Genomic DNA, 26203 nt, shown 5'->3' on the forward strand with positions numbered 1-26203 from the left:
GATTGTGTTGCTACGTGATCATGCCACATTAATGGCGATAATTATATTCTCAAATTTCTGCTTATGAATTTATACTTAATTTACAAATTGGGTCCATAGATTGAGGGATGTGAAAAATATGGTTTGTAATTAGCTTTTGGATGAAATGATTAATAAGTTATTTATAAATTTTTTTGTGGTGTAGTGTGCAATAGATTTTTAGAGTGATCAATGTGGCTCCAGTGGTGATGGTTGGTTAGGGAAAGGTGGGTGGGAAACACAGTGTACAAAACATTCACCATTAATCTTTCTCTGGTGCGGTCGGTCAGGGTAAAGGAGGTGTGAAGGATAGGTAAAATGCACACTTGATATAGATGTAGGAAAGGAAAGGAAAAAACTGACTCGAGTAAATAATACAAAGGTCTTTGTGATAACAGAAGAAGAGAAAAAGCAGTATGTACTGGAACTTAAGAACAAGTTTGAGCTCCTGCAGACTGCTCAATACCAAGATATCGATCAGGAATATTACAACTTTCTGAAAGTGATGAAGCCCAGGAAACCTATAGGGAAAAAGAAATCCAAGAAAGAAAAAATTAGTCAAGAGACACTTGTTATGATGAACCGAAGGCGACAAATGAAGAGCAAGGTAAACACTGACAAGGAGAAAATTGAGTACACTGAGTTATGGAAAGCCATTAGAAAGAGACTCAGAGAAGACATAAGAAGATTTAACACAAGAAAAATAGAACAAGCTTTAAGGGAAAACAAAGGATTTAAATCAGCAGCCATGAGCAGGAACACAGAAAGACAAGTGATACTGAAACTGAAGTATAGCGATGGTGTACTTATAAACACCTGAGAAGGCATAATTCAAATAGCAGGGGACTATTATACAGAATTATACAAGGAGCGAGGGAATGATGCCAGCTGTGGGGAAGATGGATTGCAAATTAGCAACACATACGACATACCCGATATTCTTCCTGATGAGGTAGAACATGCATTGAAGGAAATGAAGAATCAGAAAGCCCCGGGGAAAGATGAAGTTAATGTAGAGTTGTTAAATTTGGGATGAAGAAACATAACACAAAAACTGGAAAGGCTCTTCACAAAGTGCATTAGAAAAGGTGTGACGCCTAAGCAGTGGAATAATGCAATCATAGTTTTCCTGCATAATTAAGGAGATAAATCAGAAATTGGAAAGTATAGACCAATTAGCCTGTTATTCCACATCTACAACTTGTTCACAAGGGTCATTACTAACAGATTAGAAAGAATACTTGATGAGAATCAACAGAAAGAGCAAGCTGGCTATAGGACAGGATTCTCAACAATGGATCACCTTCACGTAATATCACAGCTAACGGAGAAATCAAATGAATATAAAACACCATTTTGCCTGGCATTTGTGGATTATGAAAAGGGATTTGACTCCATACAGCATAAGGCAATGTTTCGGGCATTGGAAAGACAAGGCATAGATACCCCATATATTATGATTTTGAAGTAAATATTAGAGAACGCTACCTCCTTGGCCCCGGGTGCCAAGCGTTCCGTGACCAAGCGATTTCTTTGCGTATCTCAAAGCGTTATCTCTAAAGAGCCTTCAAGTGATAGATTATATTTTGTTTCAACAACCGTTTTCTTTATTTATTAATTAGTGTAGCTCTTTTGCACTAGAAGAAGTAGGCAAAGGCCCAGAAAGGAAAGTTACCTTTCTGTTTTTTATTTCTAATAGTACTAACTAACTAACTTAGCCGCTTGGTCACCTTGTGGCACTGCTCCTGCCTCCCCGTGGCGGGGCCGGAAATCTGGGTGGTAAAACCAACCCCCAGGGCCAAAAGGAGCAAAACATGGACTGTGACAATTTTCCACCGATTAGGACTGCAAATCCAAATACACTGGATTTGCACATACCCGATAATGACTTATCCAATCCAAAGAGACTGAGGACGGATGCTCCCCGAATGGAAAACCCAAGTTTTCTGATTCTGCATTCGCTACCTAACCAATCGTTGGGTAGTTTATCACCATTCCTCATTCAAAAATGTCTTGAGAGCGTAGCTGGCTCCCCTAAAATGGTACGACGACTGAAATCTGGCGACCTGCTTGTTGAGACCATCAACTCAAAACACTCTGAGTCTCTACTCAGACTCACCTCATTTGGTGGAGTTTCAGTTAAAGTGTCCCCACATGCCACACTTAATTCATCCAAAGGTGTTATTTCTGAATGGGACCTAATGGATGTATCAGAAGAAGAAATTGTTCAGGAACTGCAGGACCAGAAAGTCACACAGGCAAAACGAATTATGATGAAAAAAGATGGAGAACTCCTTCCAACTCGTAGCATAATTTTGACATTCAGCTCACCTAATTTACCTTCATCCGTAAAAGCAGGGTATTTGCATTGTCGCATTCGCCCATATATCCCGAACCCAATAAGATGTTACAAGTGTTAGAAATTCGGACACTCACAAACAGTCTGTCGAGGAGACCCCGTATGTCCTAACTGTGGTTCAAAAGATCATTCCCAGGCTGACTGTAAAGCCCAGGCTCCACTCTGCGCCAATTGTAAAGGTAACCATCCAGCCTTTTCTAAAAACTGTGAACAATGGAAATATGAGAAAAAAATTCAGAAATATAAAATAGAAAAGAAAGTTTCATTCCCAGAAGCCAGAAAGCAAATACAACTAATCACACCTAGACGCACGTATGCTGAAGCCGCTAAAAAGTTTCATTCAGTATCGGTGCAGACTGATACATCAATACCTCCAAATACCTCTATTTCAGAATGGGCTCGTTCCCTGCTCAGTTCTGCACCTCAACCTTCAAAGCAACAGATTTCTACTAGAGCTAACAATACACCAGTCACGATACCACCTTCTGCCGGTGCAGATCCCGTAAGATCCGTCCAAGCAGATAACGCAGATTCTAATCGAAAACAGACATTTGACTCCTCCCTTATGGATACTAATGAAATTTCCAATCAAGATGATACCGAAACCATTCTGGAGATCCATCCAGAGGATGAAATAGACCAAAGACCGGTTTTCTCAAAAAGAGAAAGGATTAAAATTGACCGTGCCAAACAGACTTCCAAAAAGCAGTCAGATTCAGTTCCTTCATCTAAATTGAAATAATGAACAACGTTGTCCAATGGAATTGTAGAGGCTTTAGGAGCAACATTGATGACATATACGACATAATTAAGCAGCATAAACCAGTGGGCATCTGCCTACAGGAGACATATCTGACTCCTCAGGTATCTCCTTTGATAAAAAACTATACTCTTTTCAGACAAGATAGACCTATTGCAAATAATGCTCGTGGTGGAGTAGCCATACTCATAGATTCGCGAATCCCATGCAGACGCATTTCTTTACAAACCTCTATAGAAGCCGTTGCTACCCGAATAGCAATAGGCATCACTCTGACTCTTGTTTCGATCTCTCTACCACCCAATCATCCGTGTACTATTCACGAACTTGAAAATCTTATAATGCAGTTGCCAACCCCTTTCTGTTTATTGGGCGACTTCAATGGACACCATCCATTGTGGGGTTCTCCCAATGCAGATGGACGAGGGCAACTCATTGAAATGCTCATTGACAGACAAAACTTAACCATCCTAAATACTGGTTCACCCACTTACATCCATCTCCCAACAGGAACAGTGTCTGCAATAGATCTATCAATATGCTCTCCGATCCTCTTTCCTAATATTGAGTGGACAGCTCTAGATGATCCACTAAACAGTGACCACTACCCATTAATCTGTAAGATCCAAACATCACGCTCTTCAACTGCAAAAAACCAAATAAAATGGAAATTTACCAAGGCAGATTGGGCCAAGTATACCTCTCATGTTTCATTTGCTAAACAGATCATTGAATCCTTCCCAATTGACACAGCCACTGATCATATCACCAAAGAAATTCTAGCAGCTGCATCCATTGCCATCCCACAATCACAATCAGTCACCTACAGACCCATAAATTATTGGTGGAACGATGAATGTAAGAATGCCAAAAAAGAAAACAACCGAGCGTGGAATATATTTCGCAAATACCCTACTACCAACAACCTTATAAATTATAAGAAACTAAGAGCCAAAGCCCGACACATCAGAAAGGAAGCTAAAAAAACTCTTGGATCCGATTTGCGACTTCAGTAAATAAAAATACTGATGTAAGAACAATTTGGAAAAAAATAAGACAGCTAAATGGCAAATTTCCTCCATTATCCTCGCCAATATTCAACTGGAATGGACAGGAGCTCTCTAGTCCTGCAGAAATTGCGAATACTCTAGGGACAATATTCTCCCAGTTGTCTGCCTCGAACTCGTATGATCCGTCATTTCAGAAGATCAAAGCCTCAGCCGAAAAATCAAAACTTAACTTCAAAACCGCTGCTTCTCTACCATACAATCAGACACTTACTATGATTGAACTTCAAAAAGCTATATATTCCTCAAAGAACAGTGCTGCTGGTCCAGACGGAGTATATTACATAATGCTTCAACACTTAGACAATAAATCACTGTCATTGCTGCTGACCTTTTACAACCGTATATTCATTGAACATTCATACCCCACTCGCTGGCATCACTCCTATGTAGTGGCAATTCCCAAACCAGGCAAAGATCATTCTATCCCTCACAATTATAGACCCATCTCTCTTACCAGTTGTTTGAGTAAAACATTAGAAAAAATTATACACCGCCGATTAACATGGTATCTGGATTCAAAACATCTAATCTCTGATAACCAGTTTGGTTTCAGAAAAAATCGCTCATCCCTAGATCTTATGGTTAAAGCTGAAACAAATATCAGGAATGCATTTATACGAAATGAACATCTTGTCATGGTCTGCCTTGACATAGAGAAGGCCTTTGACACCACCTGGCGTTTTGGTATCTTAAAAGATCTTCATTCCCTTGACCTGAGAGGTCACTTACCATGCTACATACAAAACTTCCTTCAGTATAGATCTTTTCAAGTTCGCTATAGAGAAGTCTTCTCACAAATCTATATACAAGAGCAAGGAGTACCACAGGGCTCAGTTCTCAGTGCTACTTTATTTGCATTGAGAATAAATCATATTACCAAATGTATTCCCAAGACTGTGAACTCATATCTCTATGCTGATGATCTGACTGTTTCCTGCAGTTCGCCCCTCGACGTGGGCACCTGTACGTGGTGAGGGGACCTCCCAGTGACGCTGCTGGACTTCCAGACTAGCATCACTGGGATCCAACGCCCACAGCCTAGGTTCCGGGCTTACATCAATGGAATCCGGCGTGTTTGCCGTGCGCTGCGACCCGTGGAAATTCGGAAAGGGGGATCCTGGTGGTTGAGGGGCCCAGCTTCAATACACCACTTTGGCCCCTGCTTCGACAAGACGGGTGGTCCTGGAAGGCCCGGCTAGGATCAATCGGCTAGTAGGTTCGCCTGCGAGGGTCAACCGTGTCAATGCCACGCCCCTACCCTCATGGTCCGAGGGACAGGATTCAGGCTGGCGGCGGTGCGGGTATAGTGTCTGGGTAGCCCTGGCGTCCCACTCCCGAGCGCATTTATTGCATGCCGGGTAGTGGGCGTCCCTTTGGGCTCCGTGGTGGGTGGGGAGCCCGGGCACTGAACACTTTAATAAACTCCATGAATCCTGATAAACGTATTCCTTCAGGGGCCCCAACCCGGTCCCTATCTGAAAATAATGACGGAGAGGCAGATAGCATTATTGCTACAAAGAGGCAGAGAACCGAAGTACCATCAGGGCCAGTCCCAAGGTTCCTAATTATGCATTCTACCAATGAGACACCAATTGGTAAAATGTCGCCCTTTTTCATACAAAAAGGGTTAGACGGGGTAGCAGGTTCACCCAAATCAGTTAAGAGGCTTCGTTCTGGAGACCTTTTAATTGAAACTAAAAATGACCGGCAATCTGAACATCTACTCCGAACAACATCAATCGGAGGAATCCCTGTAACGGTGACACCACACAGAACACTCAATTCATCGAGAGGTGTCATTTCGGAGTGGGACCTTCTCGACGTCACCGAGGAGGAAATCTGCTCCGAACTAAAACCACAGGGAGTTACTGCCGTCAAGAGAATCACTGCGCGAAGGGATGGGAAAATTGTTAAAACCAGGAGTGTTATCCTGACTTTTAACTCTCCCAAACCTCCTGATGAGATCAAAGCTGGATACATCAACTGTCCAGTACGTCCATACATTCCGAACCCTTTACGGTGTTTTAAATGTCAGAAGTATGGACATTCTCAAATGGCCTGCCGTGGAGTCCTTGCATGCGCTCGATGCGGTGCAAAGGACCACGAAACAACAGCATGTTCAGCCGCAAAACCCACCTGTATTAACTGTGAAGGCGAACACCCGGCCTATTCACGAGCATGCCAGAGGTGGAAAGAAGAAAAAGAAATTCAACGGCTGAAGGCAGAGCTAAATATATCATACCAGGAGGCAAGGAAATCGGTCAAACCCCTGAATATCAACAGACCTACCTACGCCCAGAAGGTAGCAGGGAGATGTTCCGTCGGAACTCAGACGGACATGACCATTCCTCCAAAGGAGTCTTTCACTCCCATCGCGCGGTATTTATTAAGTTCACAAAAACCTGCACAAAAGGACCAGTCAGCTGCCACTCCTATATCGGTACCTCCTAATGCTCCACAAATTACAAAAGTAGATACGAAAGAAAAGAATAAGAAAGGGGAAGTCCCCCCTAGTTCCCAAGAAAAGATGGATGTAGAGCAGAAGGAGGTACCCGATGATTCAGTCTTGGAACTCTTTGCGGAGGAGGAAATGGACACGGGACAGCGTCCATTCTTCCCCAAAAAAGATAAATCCAAGACTGATAAAAGTAAGCCCTCAGCACCTCGGAAGCCGCCTGATGGACCCACCAAGCCAAAATAATGGCTAAATTCCTACAATGGAATTGTCGTGGATTCCGGCGAAATATAGATGACATCAAGGCCCTCCTGCAAAAGCACGAGCCAGTTTGCTTTTGCTTGCAGGAGACATATCTAAAGGCAAATGATGATCCCACCATGCATAACATCACAGTTTTTCGAAAGGATAGAATTGCGGACGGCTCTGTACATGGGGGAGTGGCTATCCTTGTGGGTAACCAGACCCCAGTGCAGCCCCTGCTAATTACAACTAGAATAGAGGCTGTTGCAATTCGCCTTACGGTGGGATTTTTATTAACTGTGTGCTCTATCTATTTGCCACCTGGGACTGACATCTCCCAGGCAGACCTTGATGATCTTCTCACGCAGCTGCCTCCCCCTTTCTTACTTCTCGGGGATTTTAATGGACATAACACCCTGTGGGGTAGTGCTAACGTCAACGGAAGGGGACGAGTCATTGAGCGTATGCTCAATGACAATGACCTTTCCCTTCTAAATACTGGAAAAAACACCTTCTTCCATATGCCTACCCGTACTTTTTCTGCCATTGATCTTTCTATCTGCTCCCCTTCTCTACTCCCTTCACTCACCTGGGAAGTGGAGGAGAATCCATACGGAAGCGATCACTTCCCTGTGATAACCTTGTTACACAGTGGGAGACCATGTCTTCCTTTTAGGTTACCACGGTGGAAGATTGATCAGGCTGACTGGACTGCCTTCCAACAACAGGCAAATTTCGATCTTAGCACAGTCAGTCAAGAGCCGATCAATGACGCAGTACAGTACATCACAGAAATCATCGTCCAAGCAGCTGCTAAAGCTGTCCCAAAAACATCAGCCCGGTTTCCACCATTTCCCAAACCTTGGTGGAATTCACAATGCACAGCAGCAAAAAAGGCTCAAAACAAAGCGTGGGGGATATTTCGCCGATATCCCACCACGAACAACCTTATAGCCTTCAAACGTGCACGAGCCAAAGCACGTTACATCCGTCGTCAGAGTCAAAAGGAATCGTGGATCCGTTTTACATCATCTATTAACCAGTCTACCAACTCTAAGGTAGTCTGGGATAAAATCCGGAAAATGAAGGGAAAATATACATCCCACCCTTCTTCAATCCTAGATTATAATGGATGCGCTATTGCAGATCCAACTGCAATAGCCAATGCTCTTGGGGAAACATTCTTTAAGATCTCTGCAACATCTTCGTATTCCCCAGAGTTCCTGGTCCTTAAACACAAACTGGAAAGGCAAGCACTTAATTTTAAGACCAAGGGCCTCTATCCCTACAACGGGGCATTCACTATAGAGGAACTGAACAGAGCGCTCACTCTTTCCAAAGCAAGTGCCGTTGGACCAGATGGCATCCATTATGAAATGATTAAAAATCTTCTACCAACATCTATGGATTGTCTGCTCCTTCTGTATAACAGAATCTTTACTGAAGGGCAGTTTCCGGACTCCTGGCGAAAGGCAATCGTTCTTGCCTTTCCTAAGCCAGGAAAGGATCCAAAAGTCACCACCAATTATCGTCCTATTGCTCTGACTAGCTGTTTGTGCAAAATCCTGGAGAGAATGGTCAATTCTCGTTTAATATGGTATTTAGAATCAAATGACCTTCTCTCCAACATCCAGTGCGGCTTCCGACGGAACCGGTCCACTTTGGACCATCTTATTAGAATGGAAGCATCCATCCGGGATGCTTTCCTAAAACGGGAACACTTGGTGTCGGTGTTCTTTGACATGGAAAAAGCGTATGACACAACTTGGAGATTTGGCATTTTAAAAGACATACATAGCCTAGGCCTAAGAGGGCATCTGCCTTTTTTTATTCAAAACTTTTTAGCTAATCGATCGTTCCAAGTTCGTGTGGGATCCTCACTCTCTCGCTCCTTTAGCCAAGAGGAGGGAGTACCACAAGGATCAGTATTAAGTGTCACGCTTTTTGCCATAAAAATAAATTCCATCACAGAACAACTTCCTCCGACTGTAAACAGTGCCCTCTATGTTGATGACTTTAGCATTTTTTGCCAGTCGTGCAACATGAGGGTAATTGAAAGACAACTGCAGAAAGCCATTGATAGTCTGAATTGCTGGGCACTTGCAAATGGCTTCAGGTTCTCGCCGGAGAAGACCGTTTGCGTACACTTTTGTCGCAAGCGTAATCTTCATCCTGAACCCGAATTAAGGCTCGGACAAAATGCAATTCCAGTAGCAGCAAACACAAAATTCTTGGGACTCATATTCGATAAAAAACTAACTTTTTTGGATCACATTCGTGAACTCCGCACCAAGTGCACACGTGGACTTAATATTCTCCGCTCGCTCTCCTCTACATCTTGGGGAGCAGACCGATGTACCATTCTTCGGCTTTACCGTGCACTAGTGCGATCCAAACTAGATTATGGGTCCCAGGTATATTCCTCAGCCCGAGACAGTGTCCTGCGGTGGCTGGACCCCGTCCATCATCAGGCTATACGCATCGCTACTGGAGCATTTCGAACATCTCCTGTCCAGAGCTTATACGTCGAAGCAAACGAACCACCGTTATCACTTCGCCGTAAGCAGTTGTCTCTAAAGTACGCCTTAAAACTGAAATCCCTGCCAGACCATCCTACGTGGCCATTCGTTTTTGAGCCACGATGGGAAAATTTATACAATACTCGAAAGACTGCCAATCGTCCTTTTGGTATTCGTATCCAAGAGCTACTCAAAGAACTTGATATCAAGGTAGACAAGGTTGCCCGAACATCAAAGCAACCCTTTCCACCCTGGCATGCTCGTGTCCCGGCATGCGACTTGTCGCTTAGAAACTGGGTAAAGTCGGACACTCCATCATGTGTCTACCTGCAGCTTCATTCAGCACACCGAACTGAATATTCTGACTTCGCGCCAGTCTACACAGACGGTTCGAAGTCGGAATCATATGTGGGATCTGCTGCTGTCTTTACAGACAGCACTATATCAGAGCAGATCCCCTCTGAATGCAGCATATTTACTGCAGAGCTGCGCGCTGTAGAGTTGGCCTTGGATCATATTAGTAAATACCAATACCAACGGTTCATTTTATATTCTGACTCTCTTAGCATGTTACAGGCTCTAATATCTGTGAGATATAATCCTCATCCAGTTCTGTCTAGCATTCAGCAGAAGATTCACGTTCTCCATGAACGCGAATATGACATCCGCTTCTGCTGGATTCCCAGCCATATTGGGATTAGGGGAAATGATTTGGCTGACGCCGCAGCCAAATCAGCAATTCCCCATAATAACCGCTGCCTGTTAGTCCCCTATACAGACTACAGGCAAATAGTACATCAAAAGTTACATTCCCAATGGCAGGACTCGTGGAATAGACAGACCGGAAATAAATTGCATCGTATAAAGCCTGTAATTGAACCGTGGCAGTCTAGTCTGCGCAGGAATCGTAAGGAGGAAGTTGTTCTTGCCCGGACCCGCATAGGACATTGTCATTTGACACATTCTTTTTTGCTGAGGGCGGATGACCCTCCTATGTGTGAGTCTTGTGGCACAGTTTTATCAATCAGACACATTTTAGTCGAATGTTCAGATTTTAGCAATATCCGTCCTACCGCTTTTAACCATCTGACTGAGCCTTATACACTCAGTCAGATTTTATCTGACAATGACAACGTGTCTGCTGTTTTTATCTTTTTAAAATTAATAAATATTTTTACTCATATATAAAATTTTTACATTTTTCTTTTATATATTTGTTATATATTTTGACATAGTGACCTAACTAATTAGGTCACTGAAAGTTTAAAAATTTTCGTTTATAAATGACCTGGTCTTGGCGCATTATAGCCTTAGTAGCTGATGCGCCAATAAAACCAAAAAACCCAAACCCAAACCCTGCAGTTCGCCGAATATGAACTTCATTGAAAGGCAACTACAAATCTCACTAAACAATATTGAACTATGGATGACACAGAATGGTTACAGACTATCTCATCAAAAATCGAGTGCCATTCACTTTTGTAACAAACGAGGGATGCATCCTGACCCAGAGCTACACCTAACAAATCATCCTATCTCAGTTATGAGTAGCATTCGCCTCCTCGGTCTAATTTTTGATAGGAAACTTAATTTTTTAGAACATATCAAATATCTCCGGACAACCTGCCAGAAAAAAATGAACATTCTCAGAGTTCTTTCTTCTACAACATGGGGTGCTGACCGTTACACCTTACTTCACCTGTATAGAACTCTAATTAGATCTCGTCTTGATTATGTAGCCCCGGTGTATGACTCTGCTAGGGAGAGTGTGCTAGTACGGCTTGCTCCTGTTCAACATTCTGCCCTTAGGATTGCTACAGGTGCTTATAGAACATCGCCAGTACAAAGTCTCTACGCCGAAGCCCATGAAATTCCACTCTGCCTCAGAAGGAAGGTGTTACTTTTGAATTATGCCGCTAAAATTCAAAGCATGCCTACCCATCCAATTTGGCCTATACGTGATCCACAGTTTAAAATGTTCTACAGAAATAAACCCAGAGCAGTCCAACCTACTGGCATCAGATTGCAGGCTCTATCTGAAAGGTGGAATGTGCACCTTGAAAAAGTCCTCCAAGATCCAAACACTTCAGTTCCCCCATGGTCCTGGGTTAATCCATCCTGTGACAATTACTTCCTGAACTGGGGAAAAGATTCCCTTGCAAATATTAACGTGCGACAACTTCATACTTCTCACACACAAAATTATCCGCATTTCATGAAAATATACACAGATGGATCAAAGTCTGATAGTGGAGTAGGTGCTGCAGCAGTTTTCCCTTTTAACACCATCTCTGTATCTCGGCCCCGAGTGCCAAGCGAGTGATCTAGCGATTTACAAAGCGAATTTGAAAGCGTTTTTCTAAAGAGAAGTTGTTAAAGAGATTTTCAAAGGCTTTACTTTCAAAGTTATTTATTTTCTGGCTCTTGTTAAATAAAGAAGGAAGCCTCCTACAAGAAAGGAAAGACACCTTTCTTTTGTATATATAACTACTTTTCTAACACACTAACCACTAACCTTTATCGCTTGGTCACTGGTGGCACCGCTCCTGCCTCCACGTGGCGGGGCCGGTAACCTGGGGGATAAATCAACCCTCGGGGCTAAAAGGAGCAGTAATGGAAACGAATGAATTTCCACGTATAGAGCCCAAGAGTGCTCAATATGACAATCATGAACCCGACCATGACTTCTCTACCACGAAGAGAATGAAAAAAGATGCAGGCAGACAGGAATCACCAGCCTTCCTAATTATCCATTCTCTGTCGGCACAGCCTGTTAGCAAGCTCTCCCCTTTCATAATCCAACGATGTCTGGAACATGCAGCAGCATCACCAAAAATGGTGAAACGTCTCCAATCCGGGGACTTGCTAATAGAGACTTCTCTCCCAAGACATTCTGAACAACTATTGAAACTCACCACTTTAAGCGGAATTCCAATACAAGTCACTCCACATAACACCCTGAATTCGTCCAAGGGAGTGATTACTGAGTGGGATCTACTGAACGTGTCCGAAGAAGAAATAGTACAGGAACTAAAGACACAAAATGTAACTCAAGCAAAAAGAATCATGATACGAAAAGATGGTACCTTAGTCCCAACACGTAACATAATTCTAACATTCAATTCACCGAATCTACCAGCATCAGTCAAAGCAGGTTACCTAAATTGCCGTGTTCGACCCTTTATCCCAAACCCCTTAAGATGCTACAAATGCCAGAAATTTGGACACTCCCAAACAGCATGCCGTGGCGTTTCAACATGCCCAAACTGTGGCTCCACATCTCATACCCAGTCAGAATGCAAAGCACAAACTCCTCAGTGTCCTAACTGCAGGGGAAGCCATCCAGCATACTCTAAAGAATGTGACCTCTGGAAGATAGGCAAGAAAATACAAAAATATAAGACTGAAAATAAAGTCTCCTATCAAGAAGCTAGGAAACAAATCAAACTGATCATGCCAAATAGCTCTTATGCCTCGGTTATCCACTCTCACCAATCAGTAGCATGTCAGACGGAAGTGTCACTCTCTCCAGATAAATCGATTGCAGACTGGGCTCGATCAGTTCTCACGACCCAGCCTACATCAAAGCCAAACACAGTAGACCAATGTATGAATACACCCCTTACGGTTCCAACCCAGGTCATAACCCAAGTAACAGAAAAACTGCAAAAATCAGATCCTGTCGAGGCTAATCAACCACACTCAACAAGGATGGATACTGATGATACGATTACACAAGACCTTCTTGAATTACATGCAGATGGTGAAATGGAAGATTACAATAATTCAACACGCCCCAACTTCCCCAGAAAAGAAAAACCTAAGCTGGATCGTCACAAACAGCCCACTTATAAAAAGCAGTCGGATTCATCTCCCTCTTACAAATCTAAATAATGGAACAGATCATCCAATGGAACTGTAGAGGCCTTCGCAGTAATATCGATGATATCCATGAATTAATTCACCACCACAAACCTCTTGCAATGTGCTTGCAAGAAACGAATTTGACACCTCAGATCTCAATCAAAATAAAAAATTATACTATGTTCAGACAAGACAGAGCTGGCACTAACAGTGCTCACGGAGGAGTAGCAATACTCGTGGAGTCAAGCATCCCCTCCAGACGCATCCATTTACAAACCTCCTTGGAAGCTGTTGCCGCTCGCGTTGTAAATGGTATTACACTGACACTGGTTTCAATATATCTTCCACCAAATCATCAATATACCATTCAAGAAATCGAAGACCTTGTCTTGCAGTTACCATCTCCCTTTTGTATCCTAGGAGACTTTAATGCCCACCATCCAATATGGGGTTCCCCTATATCAGACAAACGAGGGAAGCTTATTGAAATGTTGATAGACAGGCAAAATTTAACTTTACTAAATACTGGCACTCCCACATATATCCATCTCCCTACAGGTTCAACTTCTACAATAGACCTTACCATTTGTTCCCCAATCCTCTTTCCAAGTATAGAGTGGGTAACTCTAAGCGATCCTTATAGCAGTGACCACTATCCCATAATCTGCAAAATTCAAACATCCTGTTCCTTCCCAACAGAAAATCCAATGAAATGGAAATTTTCAAGAGCTGACTGGACGAAATACAGAACACACATATCATTTGACAACTACATTACTCAGTCCTGTTCCATCGACAGTGTCACTGAGCACATCACAAATCAAATTCTGTCAGCTACATCCGCTACCATTCCTCAATATCAAGTAAGAAATAGACGAAAGACAAATTACTGGTGGAACGAAGACTGCAGTCATGCGAAAAAAGAGAAAAACAAAGCGTGGAACCTTTTCCGCAAACACCCAACCACCTCCAATCTTATTAGTTATAAACGTCTCAGAGCAAAAGCCCGTTTCATCAGACGTAAAGCGAAAAAAGAAAATTGGATAAAATTCGCCTCATCAGTAAATAAAAATACTGATATCAGATTAATCTGGAGGAAAATAAAATGTTTAAACAGTAAATTCCCTCCTTTATCCACCCCACTACTGAACTGGAATGGACAGGAGCTTACTACTCCTAAAGAAATATCAAATGCACTCGGAACCACATTTTCTCAACTGTCCTCTTCTATCACCTATGATCAAACATTTCAAAAACTTAAAACAATTGCAGAGAAATCCAGACTAAATTTCACTGAGAATTCTGCATTAACTTATAATGAACCATTTACCATGCTTGAGCTGCAACAATCCCTTAACAACTCAAGGAACAGTGCTGCTGGCCCAGATGGGATATACTATGTAATGCTGCGAAATTTGGATCAGAGATCACTCTCACTACTGCTTATATTTTTCAATCGAATTTTTTCCGAACATACCTTCCCAAGTTCCTGGAGTCATTCTTATGTACTAGCAATTGCAAAGCCCGGTAAAGATCATTCTGTTCCGCAAAATTACCGACCAATATCCCTTACCAGCTGTCTAAGCAAAACACTCGAGAAAATGTTACATCGCCGTCTCACTTGGTTCCTGGAGTCCCAAAATATGATTCACAACAACCAATTTGGATTCCGGAAAAATCGATCTTCATTGGATCTCATGATCAAAACCGAGACAAACATTAGAAATGCCTTCGTCAAGAAGGAACACCTCGTAATGGTCTGTCTTGACGTTGAGAAAGCCTTTGACACTACATGGCGATTCGGCCTCTTAAAAGATCTACATTCTCTTGGCCTGAGAGGTAATTTACCATACTTTATCAAAAATTTTCTACACCAGAGATCCTTTCAAGTTCGTTACCGGGGAACCCTCTCTAAGACCTTTACCCAAGAAGAAGGAATTCCGCAAGGGTCGGTTCTCAGTGCGACTTTATTTGCAATAAGAATGAACCATATAATTGAACTCATTCCGAAAACTGTAGATTCGTACCTGTTCGCAGATGATCTCTCAATATCCTGTCATTCTCAAAACATGCATTATATTGAACGCCAGCTACAAATATCAATTAATCGCATCGTGACATGGATGACACAAAATGGTTATAGATTCTCCAGCCAGAAATCTGCTGCCATTCACTTCTGTAACAGACGCAATATGCATCCTGAGCCGGAGCTCCACTTGAATAACCATCCTCTTCCCATATCTAATTGTATTCGTCTACTAGGATTATTTTTTGACAGCAAGCTAAACTTCCAAAAACACGTTGAATATCTCCGGACAAACTGTCAAAAGAAACTGAACATACTCAGAGTTTTATCAGCGACAACATGGGGAGCAGATCGTTACACCCTACTTCACCTATACAGAACCATAATTAGATCACGCCTGGACTACGGAGCGCCTGTTTTCGATTCTGCTAGGGAGAGTGTTTTATCTCGCCTCAACCCTATCCAACATTCAGCTCTTAGATCAGCATTAGGTGCATTCAGAACATCCCCAGTGCATAGTTTATATATAGAAGCCCATGAGCCTCCTCTAAATATCAGGAGAAAGATGTTGCTGTTAAACTATGCAATCAAGATCCAAAGCCAGAGAACCCATCCTAATTGGTCAATACTTCATGATCCGCTGTATATGACCCTGTATAGAAATAAACCACAGACAGTTCGGCCTGCTGGTATTAGGCTAAAACAACTAACAGAAGATTGGGATATACACTTTGATAAAATCTTGCAAGATCCTATAGATCCTGACCCTCCATGGTCTATCATCATGCCATGTTGTGACAAGTATTTCCACCAGTGGGGTAAACACTCTCTATCAGACGTTACCATCCAACAGCTACACAGTGAACATGCTCAACATTATCCCGACTTCACTAAAATATATACAGATGGATCGAAGTCTGAGAGTGGATCGGGTGCAGCAGTGGTACTCCCTGATAAAATAATTTCTCAATCTCTTCCGACAGAGTGTAGTAGCTACACAACTGAATTATTTGCCATAAACCTTGCATTAGAAAATGTCTTCCATATGTCAACTCAAAAGAGCATAATATACACAGACTCACAAGGTTCCATATTAGCATTGCAAAACAATTCCCCGCCTACTCACCCGATATTAAAGCTCATCAAAACACAGTTGACTCGTCTTAGAGAGCATCAACAAAAGGTTATCTTCTGCTGGATCCCAGGCCATACCGGAATACCAGGGAATGAAATTGCAGATGATGCTGCCAAAAATCCATCCAACCAAGCCCCAATGAATTCGCTAGTTCCCGTCACAGATTATAAAATGAATATACAAAGAATATGTAAGGATCAATGGACTCTTCAGTGGCAAACACAACTCCATAATAAACTACGCCAAATAAAACCCTTACCAAAATTATGGGCTTCTAGCTTTATAGCAAACAGACAAGAAGAAGTAATTCTAGCCAGAGCCAGAATCGGTCATACTCATTTAACCCATCTGTTTCTTTTGTCAGGAAATGATCCTCCCCAGTGTAATCATTGTCATACACCACTCACAATCAAACACATACTTCTGGACTGTACTCTATATAATAATGACCGATTTATGTCTTTCAGTTCTCTGTCAAATTTAAAGGAACCTTTGTCACTTCGCCATATCATAGGCGAAAATTCAAATCTCGCAGAATTCTTCTCCTTTCTGAAACGAATAAGATTGTACAACCGTATTTAACTGCTTCCAAATCAACAAACGCAGACAGTATGCATCACTTCCATAAGTGCAATATGGCCTAAGTAGCCATTGCACTTTAAACCCCAACAACAACAACAACAACTCTGTATCTCTGCCTACTGAATGCAGCAGTTATACAGCTGAGTTATTCGCCATTAAACTTGCCCTAGAAAATATTATTCATTGCTCCATTAAAAAAAGTATAATATATACCGACTCGCAGAGTACACTAGTAGCCCTACAAAACATCTCCTCACCAACCAATCCTTTAATACAAACCATAAGAAGTAAGATGATTCTTATTCAGGAACGCCAGCAAGTAGTCATCTTCTGCTGGATCCCAGGTCACACTGGGATCCCAGGGAACGAATGCGCAGACCATGCTGCAAAACATCCATCTAACCCATTATCTTCAGGCTTTTGTGTTCCATATGTTGATTACAAACCTATGATACGAAGGACATGTAAGGAACAATGGACACTTCTATGGCAAGCTCAAACGGGTAATAAGCTATTGGAAATAAAATCAGAACCACAGTTATGGACCTCTAGTTTTCGTACTAACAGAAAGGAAGAAGTCATCTTAACCAGAGCACGAATCGGCCACAGCCAGTTTACTCACCTATTTCTCCTTACAGGAAATGATCCTCCACAGTGTTCTCAATGCAACTGTCAGCTAACAATGAAGCACATTCTTGTTGAATGCACTCTGTACAAACATGCTCGCCAATGTTCATTCAGCTTCCTTCCAAATCTAAAAGAACCTCTAAAACTCTCTCACATCATAGGCAACGATGCTAATCCCTTGGAGTTATTCTGTTTTCTTAAACGAATAAAACTATATGATCGTCTCTGACTGTTTCCATAACAGTCACCATTGATAACTTTCATATCACTGATAGGCGCAATATGGTCTAAGCAGCCCTTGCGCCAAAAATAACAATAACAACAACAAAAATAACAACAGCTACCTCCTTTATTAGACTAGACAAAGACAGTAAGAAATTTAAAATCGAAAAGGAGTTCGACAAGGAGACACAATATCTCCTAATCTGTTTATTGCTGCCCTTGAGGAAGCTTTCGGAAGATTAGACTGGTCGCAGAAAGGAGTCAATGTGAACGGAGAGTACCTAAACCATTTACGATTTGCAGATGGCATTGTGGTCATAAGCCACGATCCCAAAGAATTACAGGAACATTTTAATCAGTTATGCACAGTTAGTAAGGATTTTGGACTAAAGTTGAATTTGGCTAAAACAAAAGTAATGATGAACAAGTATACCACAGAAAGGGAAATAATGATTGAAGGAGAGGTAATTGAAAAGGTAGAGTCATATACTTATCTGGGACAAGTTATTAGCTGTAATAATGATAAATGGCTGGAAGTGAAGAGAAGAATACATTTTGGATGGATAGCATTCAGGAAATATAGTCACATACTGAAGGGCAATCCCAGTTTGTCTGAAACGTAAAATAATGAACCAATGTATACCCCCCACCATGACTTATGGAAGTGAAAATTGGGCACTCACCAAAAAAGAATGGAAGAGAAGCTGAGAACTACACAGCGAAGAATGGAACGAATTATATTGGGAATCAGACTGCTAGATAAGAAGAGAAACACATGGATTAGGCAGCAAACTCAAGTAAAGGGCATTGTTATCAAAACTAAAGAACTAAAATGGTCTTGGCAGGACACATAGCTGGAAGACATGATGACCGATGGACTAAGAAAATAACAGAATGGTACCCAAGAGGAGCTAGACGAAAATCTGGCAAACAAAGGCGGAGATTGATAGATGAAATTAATGAGTTTGTGGGTAGTAAATGGATGGCCAGTGCTCAAAACAGAAGGAACTGGAAAGTTGCTGGAGAGGCCTTCATCCTGCAATGGATTGAAAATAGCTGATTATGATGATGAAGGTGTGCTATACACAATGGCAGATGGTTCTGGAATCTGTTACGGAACGGGGGCATGAGTGTGGCAGATATTTGACCGTGAGAATGGTGGAGGAAGCGGTTCACTGTTTGTCGCTCCGAGTGTCTCTTCGTAAGGGTAGTTTCGTACGTGATCCAGTCTGTTAAGTTGATTAAAAAAATATTTTTGATTTTCTTTTCAGGTTATGTCGCTGGTTTGCCTCTGAGGAGAAGAATTTCCATTACACTTGAGGGTTTTGGATAGTTCAGTAGTACGTGTATGAACGTGTTTTTCGCTGACATCCTCTTGGCCTGGGGCCCCAGGTGCCAAGCGATTTATTAGTGACTAAGCGATTCCCAATGATATATAGAGTGTTCTAAAAATAAACAAGTTTCTTTAATTTCCTCTTTAAAATCCTATTATTTTTTGTGAAGCAGCTCTTTATCTTATAATCAGTAAGTGAAGACACAGAAAGGAAACTCACCTTTCTTATTTTTTCTCTTATTCTCACTTTTACTAATCTAACTTACACAGCCGCTTGGTCACTAAGAGGCACTGCTCTTGCCTCCACGTGGCGGGGCTGGTAACCTGGGAGAGGAAAGTAACACTCCCAGGGCCAAAAGAGCAAACATGAGTAGTAAATTAACTACTAGTACTATAGGGCTTCAAGAGAAAGCTCTACCAAGTAGTGAAACAGAAAACATAAAATCAAAGAGACAGAAGACAGATATGGACCCACCAAAAATACCAACATTCATTGTCATACATGCGACAGGAGATCAGACATTAGGAAGTATGTCTCCGTTTGTAATCCAGAAAACATTAGAGGGTCTAGTAGGATCTCCCAAGTCAGTTCGACGGCTGAGATCTGGAGACATACTAGTGGAAACAGAAAATCCCAAACACTCCCAGAAGTTACTTTCAACAACAATTTTTGGAAGAATGCCAGTAGTTGTAACACCACACAACACACTGAATTCTTCCAGAGGGGTGATCTCAGAGTGGGACCTCTTAAATGTGTCAGAGGAAGAGCTCACAGAAGAATTAAGAAGCCAAGAAGTTACAGGAGTGAAGAGAATTAATATCCGAAGGGATGGAAATATAATTCCAACAAGAACCCTTATCATAACATTTAATACTCCAAAACCTCCAGCAACAATCAAAGCAGGATATCTGAACTGCCAAGTACGACAATACATACCAAATCCACTACGTTGTTACAAATGTCAGAAATTTGGACATTCACAAATGGCATGCAGAAACTCAGCAACCTGTGCAAAGTGTGATTCTAAAGAACACGAGACTACAGTTTGCTCTGCCAACATCTTGAAATGTACAAACTGTAAAGGGGAACACCCAGCCTACTCAAAAACGTGTGAAAAATGGAAACAAGAGAAACTAATTCAGAAATACAAAACAGAACACAACACAACGTACCAAGAAGCAAGGAGAATAATACAGCCACGGCCTACAAACAAGCCAACATATGCACAAGCAGTAATCCAATATAAATCAGTAGAAGTTCAAACCGAAATTTCCATGATGCCAAAAGAATCATCTACTGGATTGAAGGCACAGAAACAGGAGAAAATAGTGAATACCTCAATTTCTCATCACACAGAACAGATATCCACAAATCAGCATCACAACGAAAACCGACCTAAACTTATAAACACCAAAGAAACCGAACAGATGGAAATAGGAAAAATAAACACAACTGAAGAACCAATATTAGAAATTTTCACAGAAGAAGATATGGACATGGACCGACCAAACTATCCTAAAAAAGATAAGACAAAGCATAAGAATGCTCCATTTCGGAAGCAACCCGGAAGCCCTAGAAAAACCAAATAATGGATCAGTTCATCCAGTGGAATTGTAGAGGACTACGTGCCAATTACGACGATGTCCACTATTTAATTACACAACATACGCCAATATGTTTTTGTCTACAAGAGACATACCTTAGACAACAAGACACCCTTTCAGTGAAAAATTATAGACTGTATAGGAAAGACAGATTAAGAGAAAGGTCAACACATGGAGGTGTAGCCATCTTAGTCCATAATCATATCCCAACCGAACACATTCCTTTAAACAGCAATATAGAAGCGATAGCTGTAAGAATAACACTGAAATTTAGGGTAACCATCTGTTCAATGTACCTTCCAACAAGACCAAATATACCATTTGAGGAAATAGACCAACTAATCTCCCAACTCCCATCACCTTTCTGTATAATGGGAGACCTGAATGGCCATAGTCAACTGTGGGGAAACATTGATATCAATAGACGAGGACGGATAATAGAAAGAATAATAGACCATCATAACCTTTCTCTACTCAATAATGGCAAACATACGTATTTTCACTTTCCTAGTCGCACAACCTCAGCAGTAGACCTAACCATATGCACCCCTTCACTCCTACCGAAATTAAAGTGGCAAGTAATAGAAAACCCGTACAGCAGTGACCACTACCCAGTAATCACCATACTGACCAGAAACCTTCCTTGCCACCCAAACAGACCACCCCGCTGGAAAATAGAAAAAGGTAACTGGGAAAAATTTCGAGAACTGGCAATATTTAATCCACAAATCATCCAAGAAACATCGGTCGATGATGCTCTAAAGCACGTCACAGATACATTAATACAAGCAGCCAAACAAACAATACCCACAACCTCGACTCGTTTTCCATTGCACCCAAAATCCTGGTGGGACGAAAATTGCATGAAAACAAGAAGAGAACAAAACAAAGCCTGGAATAAGTTCCGGAGATATCCTACAACAGATAATCTGATAAAATTTAAGCAAGCACGAGCACTAGCTAGGTATACACGGAAAAAAGCCAGAAAAACTTCCTGGATCCAGTTTACTTCCTCTATAAATAGAACAACAAACACAAAAATAATATGGAATAAAATAGGAAAAATGAATGGGAAGTATAAAAACCAACCATCACTAGTATTACATTGGAATGGAGAAAGCATTACCAAACCATCAGAGATAGCTAATATATTAGGTGAAACGTTTGCTAAAGTATCGTCCAAACAATCCTACAATACTGAATTTTTGACCTATAAGGAGAAAACGGAAAAAAACAGAATTAATTTTAATACTAAAAGGATTGAACCCTACAACCAACCAATTACAATACATGAATTACGTCAAGCAGTATCACAAACAAAACCAAGTGCAGTTGGACCAGACAACATACACTATGATATGCTTAAACACCTAAAGCAGAAAGAGATAGAAAACCTCCTTCAACTGTACAACCGCATATTCCTAGAAAACCAATATCCTGAAGCGTGGCATCATGCAATAGTATTAGCTTTCCAAAAACCCAATAAAGATCAGAAGGACCCAAACAACTATCGTCCGATAGCCCTCACAAGCTGCTTAAGCAAAGTACTAGAGAAGATCATCAACAAAAGATTAGTCTGGTTTTTGGAGACAACTAACTGGTTCACCAATATGCAGTGTGGGTTTAGACACAATCGATCCACATTAGATCACCTTGTACGAATAGAAGCAGATATAAGAGATGCATTTATAACCTCAAAGCATATGGTTACGGTATTTTTTGATATAGAAAAGGCTTATGACACGGCATGGAGACACGGTATATTACAAGATATCCACGATGCAGGACTCAGAGGACATTTACCACTATTCATTCAAAATTTCATGAAAAATAGAACATTTCAAGTTAGAGTACAAAACACCATGTCAAAATCATATAAACAAGAAGGAGTTCCGCAAGGGTCTGTCCTGAGTGCCACCCCTCGACGTGGGCACCTGTACGTGGTGAGGGGACCTCCCAGTGACGCTGCTGGACTTCCAGACTAGCATCACTGGGATCCAACGCCCACAGCCTAGGTTCCGGGCTTACATCAATGGAATCCGGCGTGTTTGCCGTGCGCTGCGACCCGTGGAAATTCGGAAAGGGGGATCCTGGTGGTTGAGGGGCCCAGCTTCAATACACCACTTTGGCCCCTGCTTCGACAAGACGGGTGGTCCTGGAAGGCCCGGCTAGGATCAATCGGCTAGTAGGTTCGCCTGCGAGGGTCAACCGTGTCAATGCCACGCCCCTACCCTCATGGTCCGAGGGACAGGATTCAGGCTGGCGGCGGTGCGGGTATAGTGTCTGGGTAGCCCTGGCGTCCCACTCCCGAGCGCATTTATTGCATGCCGGGTAGTGGGCGTCCCTTTGGGCTCCGTGGTGGGTGGGGAGCCCGGGCACTGAACACTTTAATAAACTCCATGAATCCTGATAAACGTATTCCTTCAGGGGCCCCAACCCGGTCCCTATCTGAAAATAATGACGGAGAGGCAGATAGCATTATTGCTACAAAGAGGCAGAGAACCGAAGTACCATCAGGGCCAGTCCCAAGGTTCCTAATTATGCATTCTACCAATGAGACACCAATTGGTAAAATGTCGCCCTTTTTCATACAAAAAGGGTTAGACGGGTTAGCAGGTTCACCCAAATCAGTTAAGAGGCTTCGTTCTGGAGACCTTTTAATTGAAACTAAAAATGACCGGCAATCTGAACATCTACTCCGAACAACATCAATCGGAGGAATCCCTGTAACAGTGACACCACACAGAACACTCAATTCATCGAGAGGTGTCATTTCGGAGTGGGACCTTCTCGACGTCACCGAGGAGGAAATCTGCTCCGAACTAAAACCACAGGGAGTTACTGCCGTCAAGAGAATCACTGCGCGAAGGGATGGGAAAATTGTTAAAACCAGGAGTGTTATCCTGACTTTTAACTCTCCCAAACCTCCTGATGAGATCAAAGCTGGATACATCAACTGTCCAGTACGTCCATACATTCCGAACCCTTTACGGTGTTTTAAATGTCAGAAGTATGGACATTCTCAAATGGCCTGCCGTGGAGTCCTTGCATGCGCTCGATGCGGTGCAAAGGACCACGAAACAACAGCATGTTCAGCCGCAAAACCCACCTGTATTAACTGTGAAGGCGAACACCCGGCCTATTCACGAGCATGCCAGAGGTGGAAAGAAGAAAAAGAAATTCAACGGCTGAAGGCAGAGCTAAATATATCATACCAGGAGGCAAGGAAATCGGTCAAACCCCTGAATATCAACAGACCTACCTACGCCCAGAAGGTAGCAGGGAGATGTTCCGTCGGAACTCAGACGGACATGACCATTCCTCCAAAGGAGTCTTTCACTCCCATCGCGCGGTATTTATTAAGTTCACAAAAACCTGCACAAAAGGACCAGTCAGCTGCCACTCCTATATCGGTACCTCCTAATGCTCCACAAATTACAAAAGTAGATACGAAAGAAAAGAATAAGAAAGGGGAAGTCCCCCCTAGTTCCCAAGAAAAGATGGATGTAGAGCAGAAGGAGGTACCCGATGATTCAGTCTTGGAACTCTTTGCGGAGGAGGAAATGGACACGGGACAGCGTCCATTCTTCCCCAAAAAAGATAAATCCAAGAATGAGAAAACTAAGCCCTCAGCACCTCGGAAGCCGCCTGATGGACCCACCAAGCCAAAATAATGGCTAAATTCCTACAATGGAATTGTCGTGGATTCCGGCGAAATATAGATGACATCAAGGCTCTCCTGCAAAAGTACGAGCCAGTTTGCTTTTGCTTGCAGGAGACATATCTAAAGGCAAATGATGATCCCACCATGCATAACATCACAGTTTTTCGAAAGGATAGAATTGCGGACGGCTCTGTACATGGGGGAGTGGCTATCCTTGTGGGTAACCAGACCCCAGTGCAGCCCTTACTAATTACAACTAGAATAGAGGCTGTTGCAATTCGCCTTACGGTGGGATTTTTATTAACTGTGTGCTCTATCTATTTGCCACCTGGGACTGACATCTCCCAGGCAGACCTTGATGATCTTCTCACGCAGCTGCCTCCCCCTTTCTTACTTCTCGGGGATTTTAATGGACATAACACCCTGTGGGGTAGTGCTAACGTCAACGGAAGGGGACGAGTCATTGAGCGTATGCTCAATGACAATGACCTTTCCCTTCTAAATACTGGAAAAAACACCTTCTTCCATATGCCTACCCGTACTTTTTCTGCCATTGATCTTTCTATCTGCTCCCCTTCTCTACTCCCTTCACTCACCTGGGAAGTGGAGGAGAATCCATACGGAAGCGATCACTTCCCTGTGATAACCTTGTTACACAGTGGGAGACCATGTCTTCCTTTTAGGTTACCACGGTGGAAGATTGATCAGGCTGACTGGACTGCCTTCCAACAACAGGCAAATTTCGATCTTAGCACAGTCAGTCAAGAGCCGATCAATGACGCAGTACAGTACATCACAGAAATCATCGTCCAAGCAGCTGCTAAAGCTGTCCCAAAAACATCAGCCCGGTTTCCACCATTTCCCAAACCTTGGTGGAATTCACAATGCACAGCAGCAAAAAAGGCTCAAAACAAAGCGTGGGGGATATTTCGCCGATATCCCACCACGAACAACCTTATAGCCTTCAAACGTGCACGAGCCAAAGCACGCTACATCCGTCGTCAGAGTCAAAAGGAATCGTGGATCCGTTTTACATCATCTATTAACCAGTCTACCAACTCTAAGGTAGTCTGGGATAAAATCCGGAAAATGAAGGGAAAATATGCATCCCACCCTTCTTCAATCCTAGATTATAATGGATGCGCTATTGCAGATCCAACTGCAATAGCCAATGCTCTTGGGGAAACATTCTTTAAGATCTCTGCAACATCTTCGTATTCCCCAGAGTTCCTGGTCCTTAAACACAAACTGGAAAGGCAAGCACTTAATTTTAAGACCAAGGGCCTCTATCCCTACAACGGGGCATTCACTATAGAGGAACTGAACAGAGCGCTCACTCTTTCCAAAGCAAGTGCCGTTGGACCAGATGGCATCCATTATGAAATGATTAAAAATCTTCTACCAACATCTATGGATTGTCTGCTCCTTCTGTATAACAGAATCTTTACTGAAGGGCAGTTTCCGGACTCCTGGCGAAAGGCAATCGTTCTTGCCTTTCCTAAGCCAGGAAAGGATCCAAAAGTCACCACCAATTATCGTCCTATTGCTCTGACTAGCTGTTTGTGCAAAATCCTGGAGAGAATGGTCAATTCTCGTTTAATATGGTATTTAGAATCAAATGACCTTCTCTCCAACATCCAGTGCGGCTTCCGACGGAACCGGTCCACTTTGGACCATCTTATTAGAATGGAAGCATCCATCCGGGATGCTTTCCTAAAACG

This window comes from Mastigoproctus giganteus, chromosome 12 (genome assembly GCF_048544385.1).
Source record: "Mastigoproctus giganteus isolate SK-2022 chromosome 12, ASM4854438v1, whole genome shotgun sequence".
Taxonomy (NCBI): Eukaryota; Metazoa; Arthropoda; class Arachnida; order Uropygi; family Thelyphonidae; genus Mastigoproctus; species Mastigoproctus giganteus.